Source organism: Rattus norvegicus, chromosome 19, assembly GCF_036323735.1.
Source record: "Rattus norvegicus strain BN/NHsdMcwi chromosome 19, GRCr8, whole genome shotgun sequence".
NCBI lineage: Eukaryota > Metazoa > Chordata > Mammalia > Rodentia > Muridae > Rattus > Rattus norvegicus.
In genome coordinates this window covers 45818492-45831235 of record NC_086037.1, presented here as the reverse complement: position 1 = coordinate 45831235, position 12744 = coordinate 45818492, and positions in this window count along the sequence as shown.

Below are 12744 nucleotides of genomic sequence, written 5' to 3'. Positions count from 1 at the left end.
GTGTGTGTGTGTGTGTGTATAAGAGAGACACAGAGTGCTTCTCTAATCTATCAGCTATAAGATATACATTTGTTTGATGAATTTATATTTTTTTCTATATGTACACAGAGTTTTTTTTTTTTTTTTTTTGGTTCTTTTTTCCGGAGTTGGGGACTGAACCCAGGGCCTTGCGCTTCCTAGGCTCTACCACTGAGCTAAATCCCCAACCCCATGTACACAGAGTTTTAAGAAATAACAGAGATGAACTCTATACGTCCTTACTAGGCTATTGATGTTGGTGAACTGATATTTAGATCATTTCTGTTGGCACACAGTTCCTCATGAGTAGGCTTTCACAGCTACACCCAACGCTTTGTGTTCCCAGCACTTTCTTCAGCCCTGGCAACCAAAACCTGTCCTCCATTGCTAAAATCCCACCAATTCTAGAATTCTGCACTCTGCAACTTTGGGGTGAGCTTTTTCTCTCCGTGTCATTCATCTGCGATCTCTCCAGGTGGAGCATTTACCAGGTCTTCGCTCCTTCCACTCTTGTGGGTCAGAGTGTAATTTACAGTGTGGGTAGACTGTTTATTTACCAGTTAATGGACATCTATGTTGGTTTCAGTTGGTGTCTAAAACTGATATTTCCATCCACAGTTTTATATACAGTTTTTGTATAAGTGCTGATTTTCCAGGGCGTAATGCCCAGAAACGCAGCCATTGACTAGGAGAGATTTAATTTCACTGAAGCGTCACCAGCATGGGCTGTTGCTACTTTCTAAAACAGTAGCCATTGTGCTAACTTTGTACTGCCATTGCAGCGCAGGCAAGCACTTCCTTTCCCTAGGGGCCGGTGTGACCTTTAACATCTTTTATGTACTGGTGGTTTCTTTTATAAACTATCTCTTTATTTCTTTTGTCCAGCTTTTAAAGATAGATAGTTTGTGTTTTCTTTTCCTTTTGTTTAACATTTTCCTGTAATGTTCTGAAAGTTCTCAGCACAGTCATCTTCTGTGGTATCTGGTTGCAGATATTTTCTCCCAGTCTATAGCTTGCCTTTCAATCTCTTTAACAAGGTTATTCAGAAGTGAGGGGGAGAGCTTAAATTTTAATGAAATCAATTTTTTTCACTTTCACAGATTATGCTATTGACTGAGTCAAATACTTCTTTCCCGCCGCTAAATCCTAAAGATTTCTACCCTAAGTGTATTTGTAAGTCTTACAAGTTTTGCATTTCACATTTAAGTCTGTGATCCCCTTTGAAGTAATTTATACATAAGATTTGGGGCTAAGTTAGGGTGTGTTTTGCTCTCGCATGTCTGCTTGCTGCAGCAGTGTCCACAGAAAAGGCTTTCCTTTATTCACTGGATGCTTTGCATTCTAGTCATCCATCATCTGAAGCTGTAGTGTATACACCCGTGTGGTGGTTTGTATATGCTCAGCCCAGGGAGTGGTACTATTAGGAGGTGTGGCCTTCTTGGAGTAGGTGTGGCCTTGTGTGAGTAGGAGTGTCATTGTGGGCATGGGCTTTAAGACCTTCATCCTACTTGGCTGGAAGCCAGCCTTCCAAACTAGAGGTGCAACTCTCAGCTCCTCCAGCCCCACATCTGCCTGGACCCTACCATGCTCCCACCTTGATGGTGCTAGACTGAACCTCTGACCTTGTAATTCAGTCCCAATTAAATGTTATCCTTATGAGTTCCATTTGGTCACAGCAGTAAAACCCTAGCCAAGACAACCTGTTTCTCAACACTTGGGAGGCTGAGGCAGAAGAATCGGGTGTTCAAAGCCAGCCTGAGACTCACAGTGACATCCTATCTTTAGAAGTAGCACAGATCAGTTTGGTGGGCTCTTGTGGCTCTATTTACGGTTCTCCATTCTGTCCCATCCTTTACACAGTGACCTCACCCCCTATGCTGCTGTCTTCTTTGTTATAACTACAGAGTTGGAAATTGGTTTCTTTCCATTTTCTCCCTTTCCAAAATTGTTCTAGCTATCCCAGTTTCTTGCCTTTCCAGAAAAAGGTTTTTTTTTTATAGTTTATTAAAAAGTTTCTCTATGAGTTTGATAAATATTGAACTAAAGCCATGTGGCCCTTGACCATAGTAGGTTTTTCCATTCACTGGGGTTTTTTTCAAATATTAATTGATGCCACCAATGTCTTATTCATGTTTGTTAGATCTATACCTATGTATCCATTTTTTTGTTTTTAAAATTATAAGTGATATCACACATTTAATTTCAGTGCCCATGTGTCTGTTGCCAACAGATAGATGCAGCTGGCTTTTGTATATTTATCTTATATCCTGCAGTCTTTGTAAAATTGCCTCTTATTTCTATGTGGGTTTTAAACTTTTTTTTTAAGATTTATTCATTTATTATATATAAGTACACTGTCACTGTGTTCAGACACCAGAAGAGGGCATCAGATCTCTTTACAGATGGTTGTGAGCCACCATGTGGTTGCTGGGAATTGAACTCAGGACCTCTGGAAGAATAGTCGGGTGCTCTTAACCACTGAGCCATCTCTCCAGCCCGGTTTTAAACATTCTTGAGAGCTTTCTATCTACACAATCCTGTTCTCTGAAAATGGAGATGCTCTTGTTCCTTCCTTTCAAAACCTTATTTCCTTTTCTTGCTTTCTTACCAGTCCCACATTCCAATACTATGTTGGTCGAGCATGGTGGAAGGAAAACCTAGTGCTTTGTCCCCTGCCTCAGGAGAAGGTATGCAATGTTTTAGCATTTTATACAATGTTAGCTCAGGTTTGTTTGTTCTTAGTCCCACGTGTGTGTGTGTGTGTGTGTGTGTGTGTGTGTGTGTGTGTGTGTGTGTGTTTGCCACCTTTGTGTGTATGACTTCAAAGGCCAGAAGAAGATATTGGATTGTCTGACACTGGAATTATAGACAATTGTAAAGCATTAAACCTGGGTGCTAGAACCCATTTCAGATCCTCTGGAAGACTAGCAAATGCTCTTAAATGCTAAGCTATCTCTCTAGATGCTAGGGTTTTTCTTGTAGATGACCTTTTATAAAGTTGAGAAACTTTCATTCTATTCTGGTCTGGTCCAGTCTAGTCTATTCTTCTTGTTGAGATCAGTTATCATCAAGAAGTGTTGAATTGTGCCAAGCGCTTCTTCTCTAATTGATATGTTTATGTGAGCCTTCTCTTCAGGCTGTTAGTGGAATGGATTGCTCTGATTGTCTTTCGAATACTGAACCAGCCTCAGATTCATAAAATAAATCATACTTAGTAATGGCACATAATTCTTATGAGCTGCTAAATTCTATTTGCTACTATTTTGTTAAAGATTTTAAATCTATATTAATGAAAAATATCTATCTAAAGGTTTTTCTTTTCCTTTTTGGTGTCTTTTATATTTTGATATCAGGAAAAGTTGAGCTTCAGAAAATGACTTGGTAGGAGGTCCTTTTTAAAATTCCATTTTCTGGAAAACATGTTTGGAGAGGGAGTTGGTACTTTTAACATTACACACCATTGCTTCCTGTATGGGTAATTTACTTTGGATGAAATTGAATTTTCCAATTTTAATGTAACTCTTCCTTTTTACTGATATTTGAATGATTTGTATTTGTATATTCCTACTTTCTACTCCATTTAATATTTAAACTACATTTCTCATAGAACACGAGAAGTTGAGTCATTTATTTTATTTTATTTTATTTTGCCAACTTCCTTCTTTTAGTTGTTAAATTTAGGCTGTATACATTTAACATAACTACTTGTGTGTTAAAATCGGCTTCCATTTTATTTTGCTTTTTAAGGGTTTTATTTTAGTTGTAATGATATGTGAATGTCTGTGTGTGAGTTTGTGCTCGTTGAGCACTTGTTTTTCTGCTCCCTTCAGACTGGCGCCCGTACTCAGGAGAGGTCAGGTGAAATCTTAATCAAAAGATAAGGCTAGAGCCTGTGATTGGGCAGTGGAAGGAAAGGCAGAGAGGAAAGTTTTAGACAGGGGAAAGGCGGAGACAGCGAGAGAGATGAGAAACAAGGAACCGGAAGAACGAGCTGACCCACGTGGTCTGGAGAAGCCACAAGAAGCTAGGGATTCCATAGATGGACAATAAAATGACGTAGGGTATGTTTGTCCAATGTAGGTGTGTAGCTTATATTTATATCAATTGAGTTTTGTGTTCTTTGTGCTTTGGGATTGGAGATTTACCGCTATAAATCTGATTGTTACAAGTCTTTAGTGCTACCATTTTATGGGGCTAAGGGAATTTGAGCGAGCAATACCTGGCTTTCTGCAGGCTAGCACAGAGGTGATGGTCTGTCTGGGAAGATCAGAGCGGCTTAGCAGCATCTGGCCAAGGGAACCAGGCAAGGCCGCTGCCGCGGGTGGGAAGACCGCCGGTGTAGAGTCGGTTTAATGAGTTTTTTTCCTTCTTCTTCTTCTTCTTTTTTTTTTTTACTACAAGTACAGATGCTCATGAGAGCCAAAAAGGGTGTCAGCTCCCCTAGAGCCTGAGTTATAGGAGCTTGTGAGGCCCCTGATAGATATGGTGCTGAGAACTGAACTCAGGTCCTCTCTAGAGCAGTCAGTGCTCTTATGGGCTGAGCCATCTCTCCAGCCCCTCACTTTAGTTTTTGTTATTATTTTCTGCTGGTTCTTTCTGGTATTTTTATATTATTGTTTCTTTCTGTTTTTCTTATTGCCATTCTATGGGTTAATTGAACATGTTTTACATTTTTAGAAGTTTTGGAATGTGACTATGTAGATTTTTAGTGGTTATTTTAGTTGTCACATAGTATATTAACTCCTCAGTTTACTGGTGCCACCATTTTACCAATTTCAATGAGTATATCAACCTCATCTTTATTTAGATTTGTGTCCTTTGTTTAATATAATTGTCTTGGGTATTTCCTCTGCATAGATTTATATACACCAGACAACGCTACTATTTTGGCCTTATCCAGGAAATGTAATTTAGAAAACTCAAGGAGAAAAGTCTAATATATATACATATATTACATATAAATATAATGTATAATTTTATCCGTATATAATATATGATATATGACATATGACCTATTATCTATTATATTGTTTATTTTATATATAGAATGCTAAACTATGCATATATACATAAATACACACATACATTCATACCTATTGCTGAACATGGTTTTTTCCCTCTTCTTGATGTTCTAATCTTTCTGGTATCATTGCCTTTTTGTTGGGAGACATTCTGAATCGGTTTGTTTCATAATGTCCAACTTTACTTAGCAAAAGAAATCAGGAAAATGTGTTCACTTCATGCTGGTGCAGATGGACGCTTTAAGAGCTACACTGTAACACTGTTGGTCAACTGCCATTGGTCAGACTGCCGTCACGCATACCATAGCAAACATAGATGTTTATGTCTCCTCAGGCACCCCTGTGATCAGAGGGCTTTGCTTTCATTTTTGTGTTTGTGTTTTGAGACAGGGTCTCACTGTGTAGCACTGGCTGTCCTGGAGCTCACTGTGTACTGAACTCACAAAGATCCACCTGCCTCTACCTCCTAAGGGCTGCACTTAAAGACATGTGCCACCACGTCCAGCTGGCCATAAGTTTTTACAGTGGAGGACAGGATCTCATGTATCCCAGGCTAACCTCACACTTACTATGATAAGGATAGTCTCAAATGTCTGATCCTCCTGCCTCCTCGGGAGTCCTAGGATTGAGGGCAGGTGTACGCTACCACACCCAGTTTATTTGATACCCGTCCAGGGCTTTCTGAGTGCTAGAATGCATTTTACCAACTGAGCTGCATCTCTAGCTCCTATAATTTGGCATTTTTACTGGGTAAAGTACATGGCATGATCAAAGCATAAGTTTTTTTGGAGAGAGAAAATGATGGGCACACCAGATTGTCTTACAGAGACTTGAAGGAAGGAATATTTCTCTTGGGTTAGAGGGAGATGCTCAGAGGAGCTTAGAGGAGAGAAGGAAATAGAAATGATTAAATGTCATCTGTATAGTCTTCCATGAACTCCAAACAATTCGCCAGAGAATCCGGGTTTTATGTGCGTGGGTTCATGAATAAATCAATGCCGTTTCTTAATGTCCTTCTTTCTTTTTCCTAGCAGTGCAGAGGATGATACGTTTGCATGATTATAAAGATTTATTTTTAATTTTGTATACACATGTGTATCTGTATGTGGTTATGTGCATCTGAATCCGGGTACCTGTGGAAGCCAGGAAAAGTAGGTCCCTGGGGCTGGAGTTTACAGGTAGTTTTGAGCCCCAAGCATGGGTGATGGGAGTCAAAACTGGATCCTCTGAAAGAGCTGCAGCCCTCTCAACCACCTAGCATTCTAGGGCCCAGTGATAATATATCTTATGATACATTAAATTTATTTTATTACTTTCTGTTTGTAATATATCCCTGGGATCTTGCTAATTTTCATTTCCATTACTGTACATGTCTCACAACACATCTCCGTTTTAAGATACTTATTTTTACTTTGTATGTATAGGTGTTTTACCTGCCTGATGTCTATGTGCCACATCTGTGTGTGCTGCCCTCTGAGGGTAGAAAGGGCATTGGGTCCCTGGAACTGAACTCATAGTCTGTCATGAACTGTCACTTGAATGCTGTGACTCAAACCAAGGTCTTCTGGAAGAGCAGTGTTCTTAGCTGATAAACCATCTTTCTAGGCTCCAACATTTATCCTCCTAACAAATTTCAGTGTGCAATCAGTAGCTTAAAGTATGCCCACTCGCTAACAACTGTTACAGCTCTCTGTCTCCAGGACTTCCCGTCATCCTGAGGAGAACTCTGTGTCCACTAAAGAGTAGCTCCTGATTCTGTCCTTGTAGCCTTTAGAACTATTTAGAGAGCGCATAAAGCTGAGATTATGTAATATTTATTGTGATGTAACTGCCTTATTTCCCTTAGCTTATCTTCAGGGCTCATTCATGTTATATAACATGTGTCTTCTTCTTAAGATTGAATGACATTCCGCTCTATGTGCAGACCACGTATGTGCAGGCCTCATTGCCAGTCACTTATTGGGTGGCTTTTGCCTTTTAGTTATTGTGCATTGTGCTGCTGTGAGCGTGTGTGTGCAAATACCTGTTATAGTCCATGCTTTGAAGTAGGATTGCTGGATCACATCAACTGAGATTGAGTGAAATCTAGTACTTGAAAATAACCAGTTGGCCAGTAGTGGCTCAGGCCTCTAATCCCAGCACTAGAGGAGAGGCAGGCAGAGCTCTTAAAGTCCAGGGCCAGCCTGGTCTACTAAGCAAGTGCCAGAACATCCAGGACTGCACAGAGAAGCCCAGTCTGGAAATAACAAACAAAAACCAGCCAGCCGAACAAAAATTAAAAAACTACCCCAGAGGGTTATAAATGAATTCACGTGCTTGGGACACTTAAAACACTGCATTCTCTACAGTAGCTTCCCTGTGAATGCTAATTTTATTATTACGTAGCAAGAGACATTTTTCTGGACCTTAGAAGAGGGTCAAGAGATACAGAAGACAAATTCAGTAGTGTCTTAAATGCACCAATGGCCATGGAAGCCCAGGGATAGATAAGATTCTTCCAGAAAAGAGAATGAGAACCAGGACAGGAGACAGAGTCCAAGAAGAGAAGACAGAACTGGCCTTGGAGGTGGGGTGCTGTCCAGATCATAGCAAAGTTCCAGAGAGTAGCGATCTGGAGAGGCAGAGACCTACACTGGTGGCCATTACAAGTTAAGGAAGCATGGAGTGATGGAAGGAAGGGAACAAACAGGAAGTCCCTCGGAGTCAGGATTATTTGACATCTGGAGGACTGTGGCAGGTAAACACGGGGAGAGGTCGCAGCACAATGACGTCATCAACAAATGAATCTGCAAAGCCCTGGGAGGTTTATGGACATAGTAGACTAAACACGTTGCAGTGAGGAAACGGCCTCGCCCAGAGTCTTCACTCTGATGCTAAGTAAGTTTCCTGTTAATGTTATCTCGATGGAGAACCATGGATTAAACTGAATAAATATTTCTACATAACTGGTTTGGACAGTTCAAAAATCCATATAATGAATGTCTTGAATTATTCCCTGTATTAATGTGGAATTCAACAAATATTCCAATAGCTCAAAGAAATCAACAGCCAGATTTGCCTGGTTGGAAGGATCTATTTACATATAAATAATAATACCAGATAGCAGCTTGACTTTATGACTGATATTTAGTTACCCAGAATAACATACAGATAGCTTTTTAAGGTCTAGGACCGTTCAATACTTTTATAATGCCGCTTTCCCTTTTTGCAAAACAAAACAATTCTAGGCCAGCAGATAGGTAATAAGTCAGTTAGACATGTCGTAAATTAACGCCAAATAGCAAAGTCAAATACTCAAACTCAACTTTAGAAATGATCTCTTGGCTCAGACATCAATAAATGGAGAAACGGCAGCAGGTTAATCCTTCACTTGTTGCAGGCCAAGGATAGAGATGCTGTCCTGATTATTCCCGGAAGCATGAAAAAAAAGATGCTTGAGTCAAGTATTCATAATAAATAAAGAAGTGGCGAGGGCCTGGTCATCAGAATGGGAACAAATTAAATTACAGTGTGAGGACCGGAGCAATAATTTAAAGAAATCCATTATTGATGAGAATAATCACAACCACTCAATGCGTACCCAGTGCTGGAGAAGGAGGGTGAGGCAGCTGTCATGCCTAAACCCTCTTCACAAGACAGCACTGGTGTAGGAGAGGCCAAACTCCTGAGGGCTCCAGCTATTAGATGCCTTTAGCACCACGAGAAAGATGGTCAAAAAGAGAGATTTTTTTGCCTCACCAGAAAGTGTCATGGGAAATAAAAATCAAATGTGGCACCCAATGTAATAAACGATGAGGCAAGGAGAGCCATTAAAGTCACATATTTTACACATTATAGGAACGGCCTAGGGGTAGGGAGCGTTCCTCCTGCAAGAGTCATAGAGGAGCCGCTAAAAAATAATTATCTACCATGTGGAAATGAAAACACTTTTACTAAGAATTTCTTTTTTGAAAGATGAAAAGGCAAAGGAATCATCAACTCTGGAGCTTTTAAAGCAATATTGAACTCAATAAACATGAGTAATAAGACTAATGTTTTAGACTGCCTGCTTTATGGTCAGTTTGAGGAAAGAAGACGGAGAAGGCTGAAGGCAGGGAGACAAGGAGAGAAAATGGGTTTCTTCCATCAGCTGAGGCTCCACATACCTGTTCAGCCCCTCACATCTGTTCCTGACCCACCTACAGACAGCCTGAACACACCATACCACACCACACCACAGAGAGAGAGAGAGAGAGAGAGGAGAGAGAGAGAGAGAGAAGAGAGAGAGAGAGAGAGAGAGAGAGAGAGAGAGGAGAGAGAGAGAGGGAGAGAGAGGGAGAGAGAGAGGAGAGAGAGAGGAGAGAGAGAGGAGAGAGAGAGGAGAGAGAGAGAGGGAGAGAGAGAGGAGAGAGAGAGGAGAGAGAGAGAGGAGAGAGAGAGGAGAGAGAGGAGAGAGAGGAGAGAGAGAGGAGAGAGAGAGAGAGGGAGAGAGAGAGAGGAGAGAGAGAGGAGAGAGAGAGGAGAGAGAGAGAGAGAGAGAGAGAGAGAGAGAGAGAGAGAGAGGAGAGAGAGAGAGGAGAGAGAGAGAGGAGAGAGAGAGGAGAGAGAGAGGGAGAGAGAGAGGGAGAGAGAGAGGAGAGAGAGGAGAGAGAGGAGAGAGAGAGAGGAGAGAGAGAGAGAGGAGAAAGAGAGAGAGAGAGAGAGAGGAGAGAGAGAGGAGAGAGAGAGGGAGAGAGAGAGGGAGAGAGAGAGAGGAGAGAGAGAGGGAGAGAGAGAGAGGAGAGAGAGAGGAGAGAGAGGAGAGAGAGAGGAGAGAGAGAGGAGAGAGAGAGAGAGGAGAGAGAGAGAGAGAGAGGAGAGAGAGAGAGAGAGAGAGAGAGAGAGAGAGAGAGAGAGAGAGAGAGAGAGAACTACCTGGCAGCTCACCACATTAGTGCTTCCAGACTCCTTAGTAGTCTTTGGTTCTGGGAGTTCTCTCAACACAAGCTTCTAGTGAATGGCACTATCTTTTATTTTCCTGAGGAATTTGAAGCAATTAAGCATCAGTGGTCCTCATCTAATCCTGCCTTCTGTGTACTTCACCTCTTCCTCAAGCCTCCCTTTCTCTTGCACTATTTCAAGTATCATGGTAGCCACTCCCATGCTCAAGCCTGTCCCTTCCACCTTTGTCAAGGTGCGTTCCCCTACAGCCCTAACCAGTCACCCTGTTCTTCTCCTTCTAAACTTTAACTGTGAAACAGAAGCAAGCTGCTTGTTCATCTTTTGAAGCCTGACACCCAGTGTGACTGATAGTTTTAAGAGATGTGGCTTGGCCACATGAATGAGCTTCATGCCCGGCACAAGTGAAGGGGGCTGGCTTGCCGTCTCTCCATGTGAGAACACAGCAGAGCCGCCACCTAGAAAACAGTGAAACCCTAGCTCAGTCTTAACCTCTGCTGGCAACTTGGTCTAAGACTTCCCAGTGCCCAGAAGTGTGAACGATAAACTCACGTTGTTTATAAATGCCCCAGCATAAGGTATTTTGCGACGGCATTCTGAAGGGACTAAGACACGATAAATTTTTTAAAAAATTACATTTTGAAATTTTAAAATGTTCTCTCATAATTTCCTCTAAACCCTCACAATCCACCTATGAAACAGATGTAAATAGTTCCCCCTTGTTATATGTTGGGGCATCTTTTGGATATATACCCAAAAGAGGTGTAGCTGGGTCCTCAGGTAGTTCAATGTCCAATTTTCTGAGGAACCAACAGACTGATTTCCAGAATGGTTGTACCAGTCTGCAATCCCACCAACAAAGGAGGAGTGTTCCTCTTTCTCCGCATCCTCGCCAGCATTTGCTGTCACCTGAGTTTTTGATCTTAGCCATTCTCACTGGTGTGATGTGAAATCTCAGGGTTGTTTTGATTTGCATTTCCCTTATGACTAAAGATGTTGAACATTTCTTTAGGTGTTTCTCAGCCATTCGGCATTCCTCAGCTGTGAATTGTTTGTTTAGCTCTGAACCCCATTTTTAATAGGGTTATTTGTCTCCCTGCGGTCTAACTTCTTGAGTTCTTTGTATATTTTGGATATAAGCCCTCTATCTGTTGTAGGATTGGTAAAGATCTTTTCCCAATCTGTTGTTTGCCATTTTGTCCTAACCACAGTGTCCTTTCCTTACAGAAGTTTTGCAGTTTTATGAGATCCCATTTGTCGATTCTGGATCTTAGAGCATAAGTCATTGGTGTCTTGTTCAGGAAATTTTCTTCAGTGCCCATGTGCTTGAGATGCTTCCCCACTTTTTCTTCTATTAGTTTGAGTATATCTGGTTTGATGTGGAGGTCCTTGATCCACTTGGACTTAAGCTTTGTGCAGGGTGATAAGTATGGATTGATGCATTCTTCTACATGTTGACCTCCAGTTGAACCAGCACCATTTGCTGAAAATGCTATCTTTTTTCCATTGGATGGTTTTGGCTCCTTTGTCAAAAATCAAGTGACCATAGGTGTGTGGGTTCATTTCTGGCTCTTGAATTCTATTCCACTGGTCTGTCTCTGTACCAATACCATGCAGTTTTTATCACTATTGCTCTGTAATACTGCTTGAGTTCAGGGATAGTGATTCCCCTAGAAGTCCTTTTATTGTTGAGGACAGTTTTAGCTATCCTGGGTTTTTTGTTATTCCAGATGAATTTGCAAATTGTTCTGCCTAACTCTCTGAAGAATTGGATTGGTATTTTGATGGGGATTGCATATAATCTGTAGATTGCCTTTGGTAAAATGGCCATTTTTACTATATTAATCCTGCCAATCCATGAGCATGGGAGATCTTTCCATCTTCTGAGGTCTTCTTCAATTTCTTTCTTCAGAGGCTTGAAGTTCTTATCATACAGATCTTTCACTTGCTTGGTTAGAGTCATACCGAGGTATTTTATATTATTTGGGACTATTATGAAGGTGTTGTTTCCCTAATTGCTTTCTCGGCGTGTTTCTCTTTTGTGTAGAGGAAGGCTACTGATTTATTTGAGTTAATTTTATACCCAGCCACTTTGCTGAAGTTGTTTATCAGCTTTAGTATTCTCTGGTGGAACTTTAGGGATCACTTAAATATACTATCATATCATCTGCAAATAGTGATATTTTAACTTCTTCTTTTCTAATCTGTATCCCCTTGACCTCCTTTTGTTGTCTGATTGCTCTGGCTAGAACTTCAAGAACTATATTGAATAAGTAGGGAGAGAGTGGGCAGCCTGGATGCTTCACTATGTTCATAGCAGCCTTATTTATAATAGCCAGAAGCTGGGAAGAACCCAGATGCCCTTCAACAGAGGAATGGATATAGAAAATGTGGTACATCTACACAATGGAATATTACTCAGCTATCAAAAACAATGACTTTATGAAATTCATAGGCAAATGGTTGGAACTGGAAAATATCATCCTGAGTGAGCTAACCCAATCACAGAAAAACACACATGGTATGCACTCGTTGATAAGTGTCTATTAGCCCAAATGCTTGAATTGTCCTAGATGAACAGAACACATGAAACTCAAGAAGGATGACCAAAATGCGAATGCTTCACTCCTTCTTTAAAAGGGGAACAAGAATACCCTTGGCAGGGAAGAGAGAGGCAAAGTTTAGAACAGAGGCAGAAGGAACACCCATTCAGAGCCTGCCCCACATGTGGCCCATACATATACAGCCACCCAATTAGACAAGATGGATGAAGCAAAGAAGTGCAGGC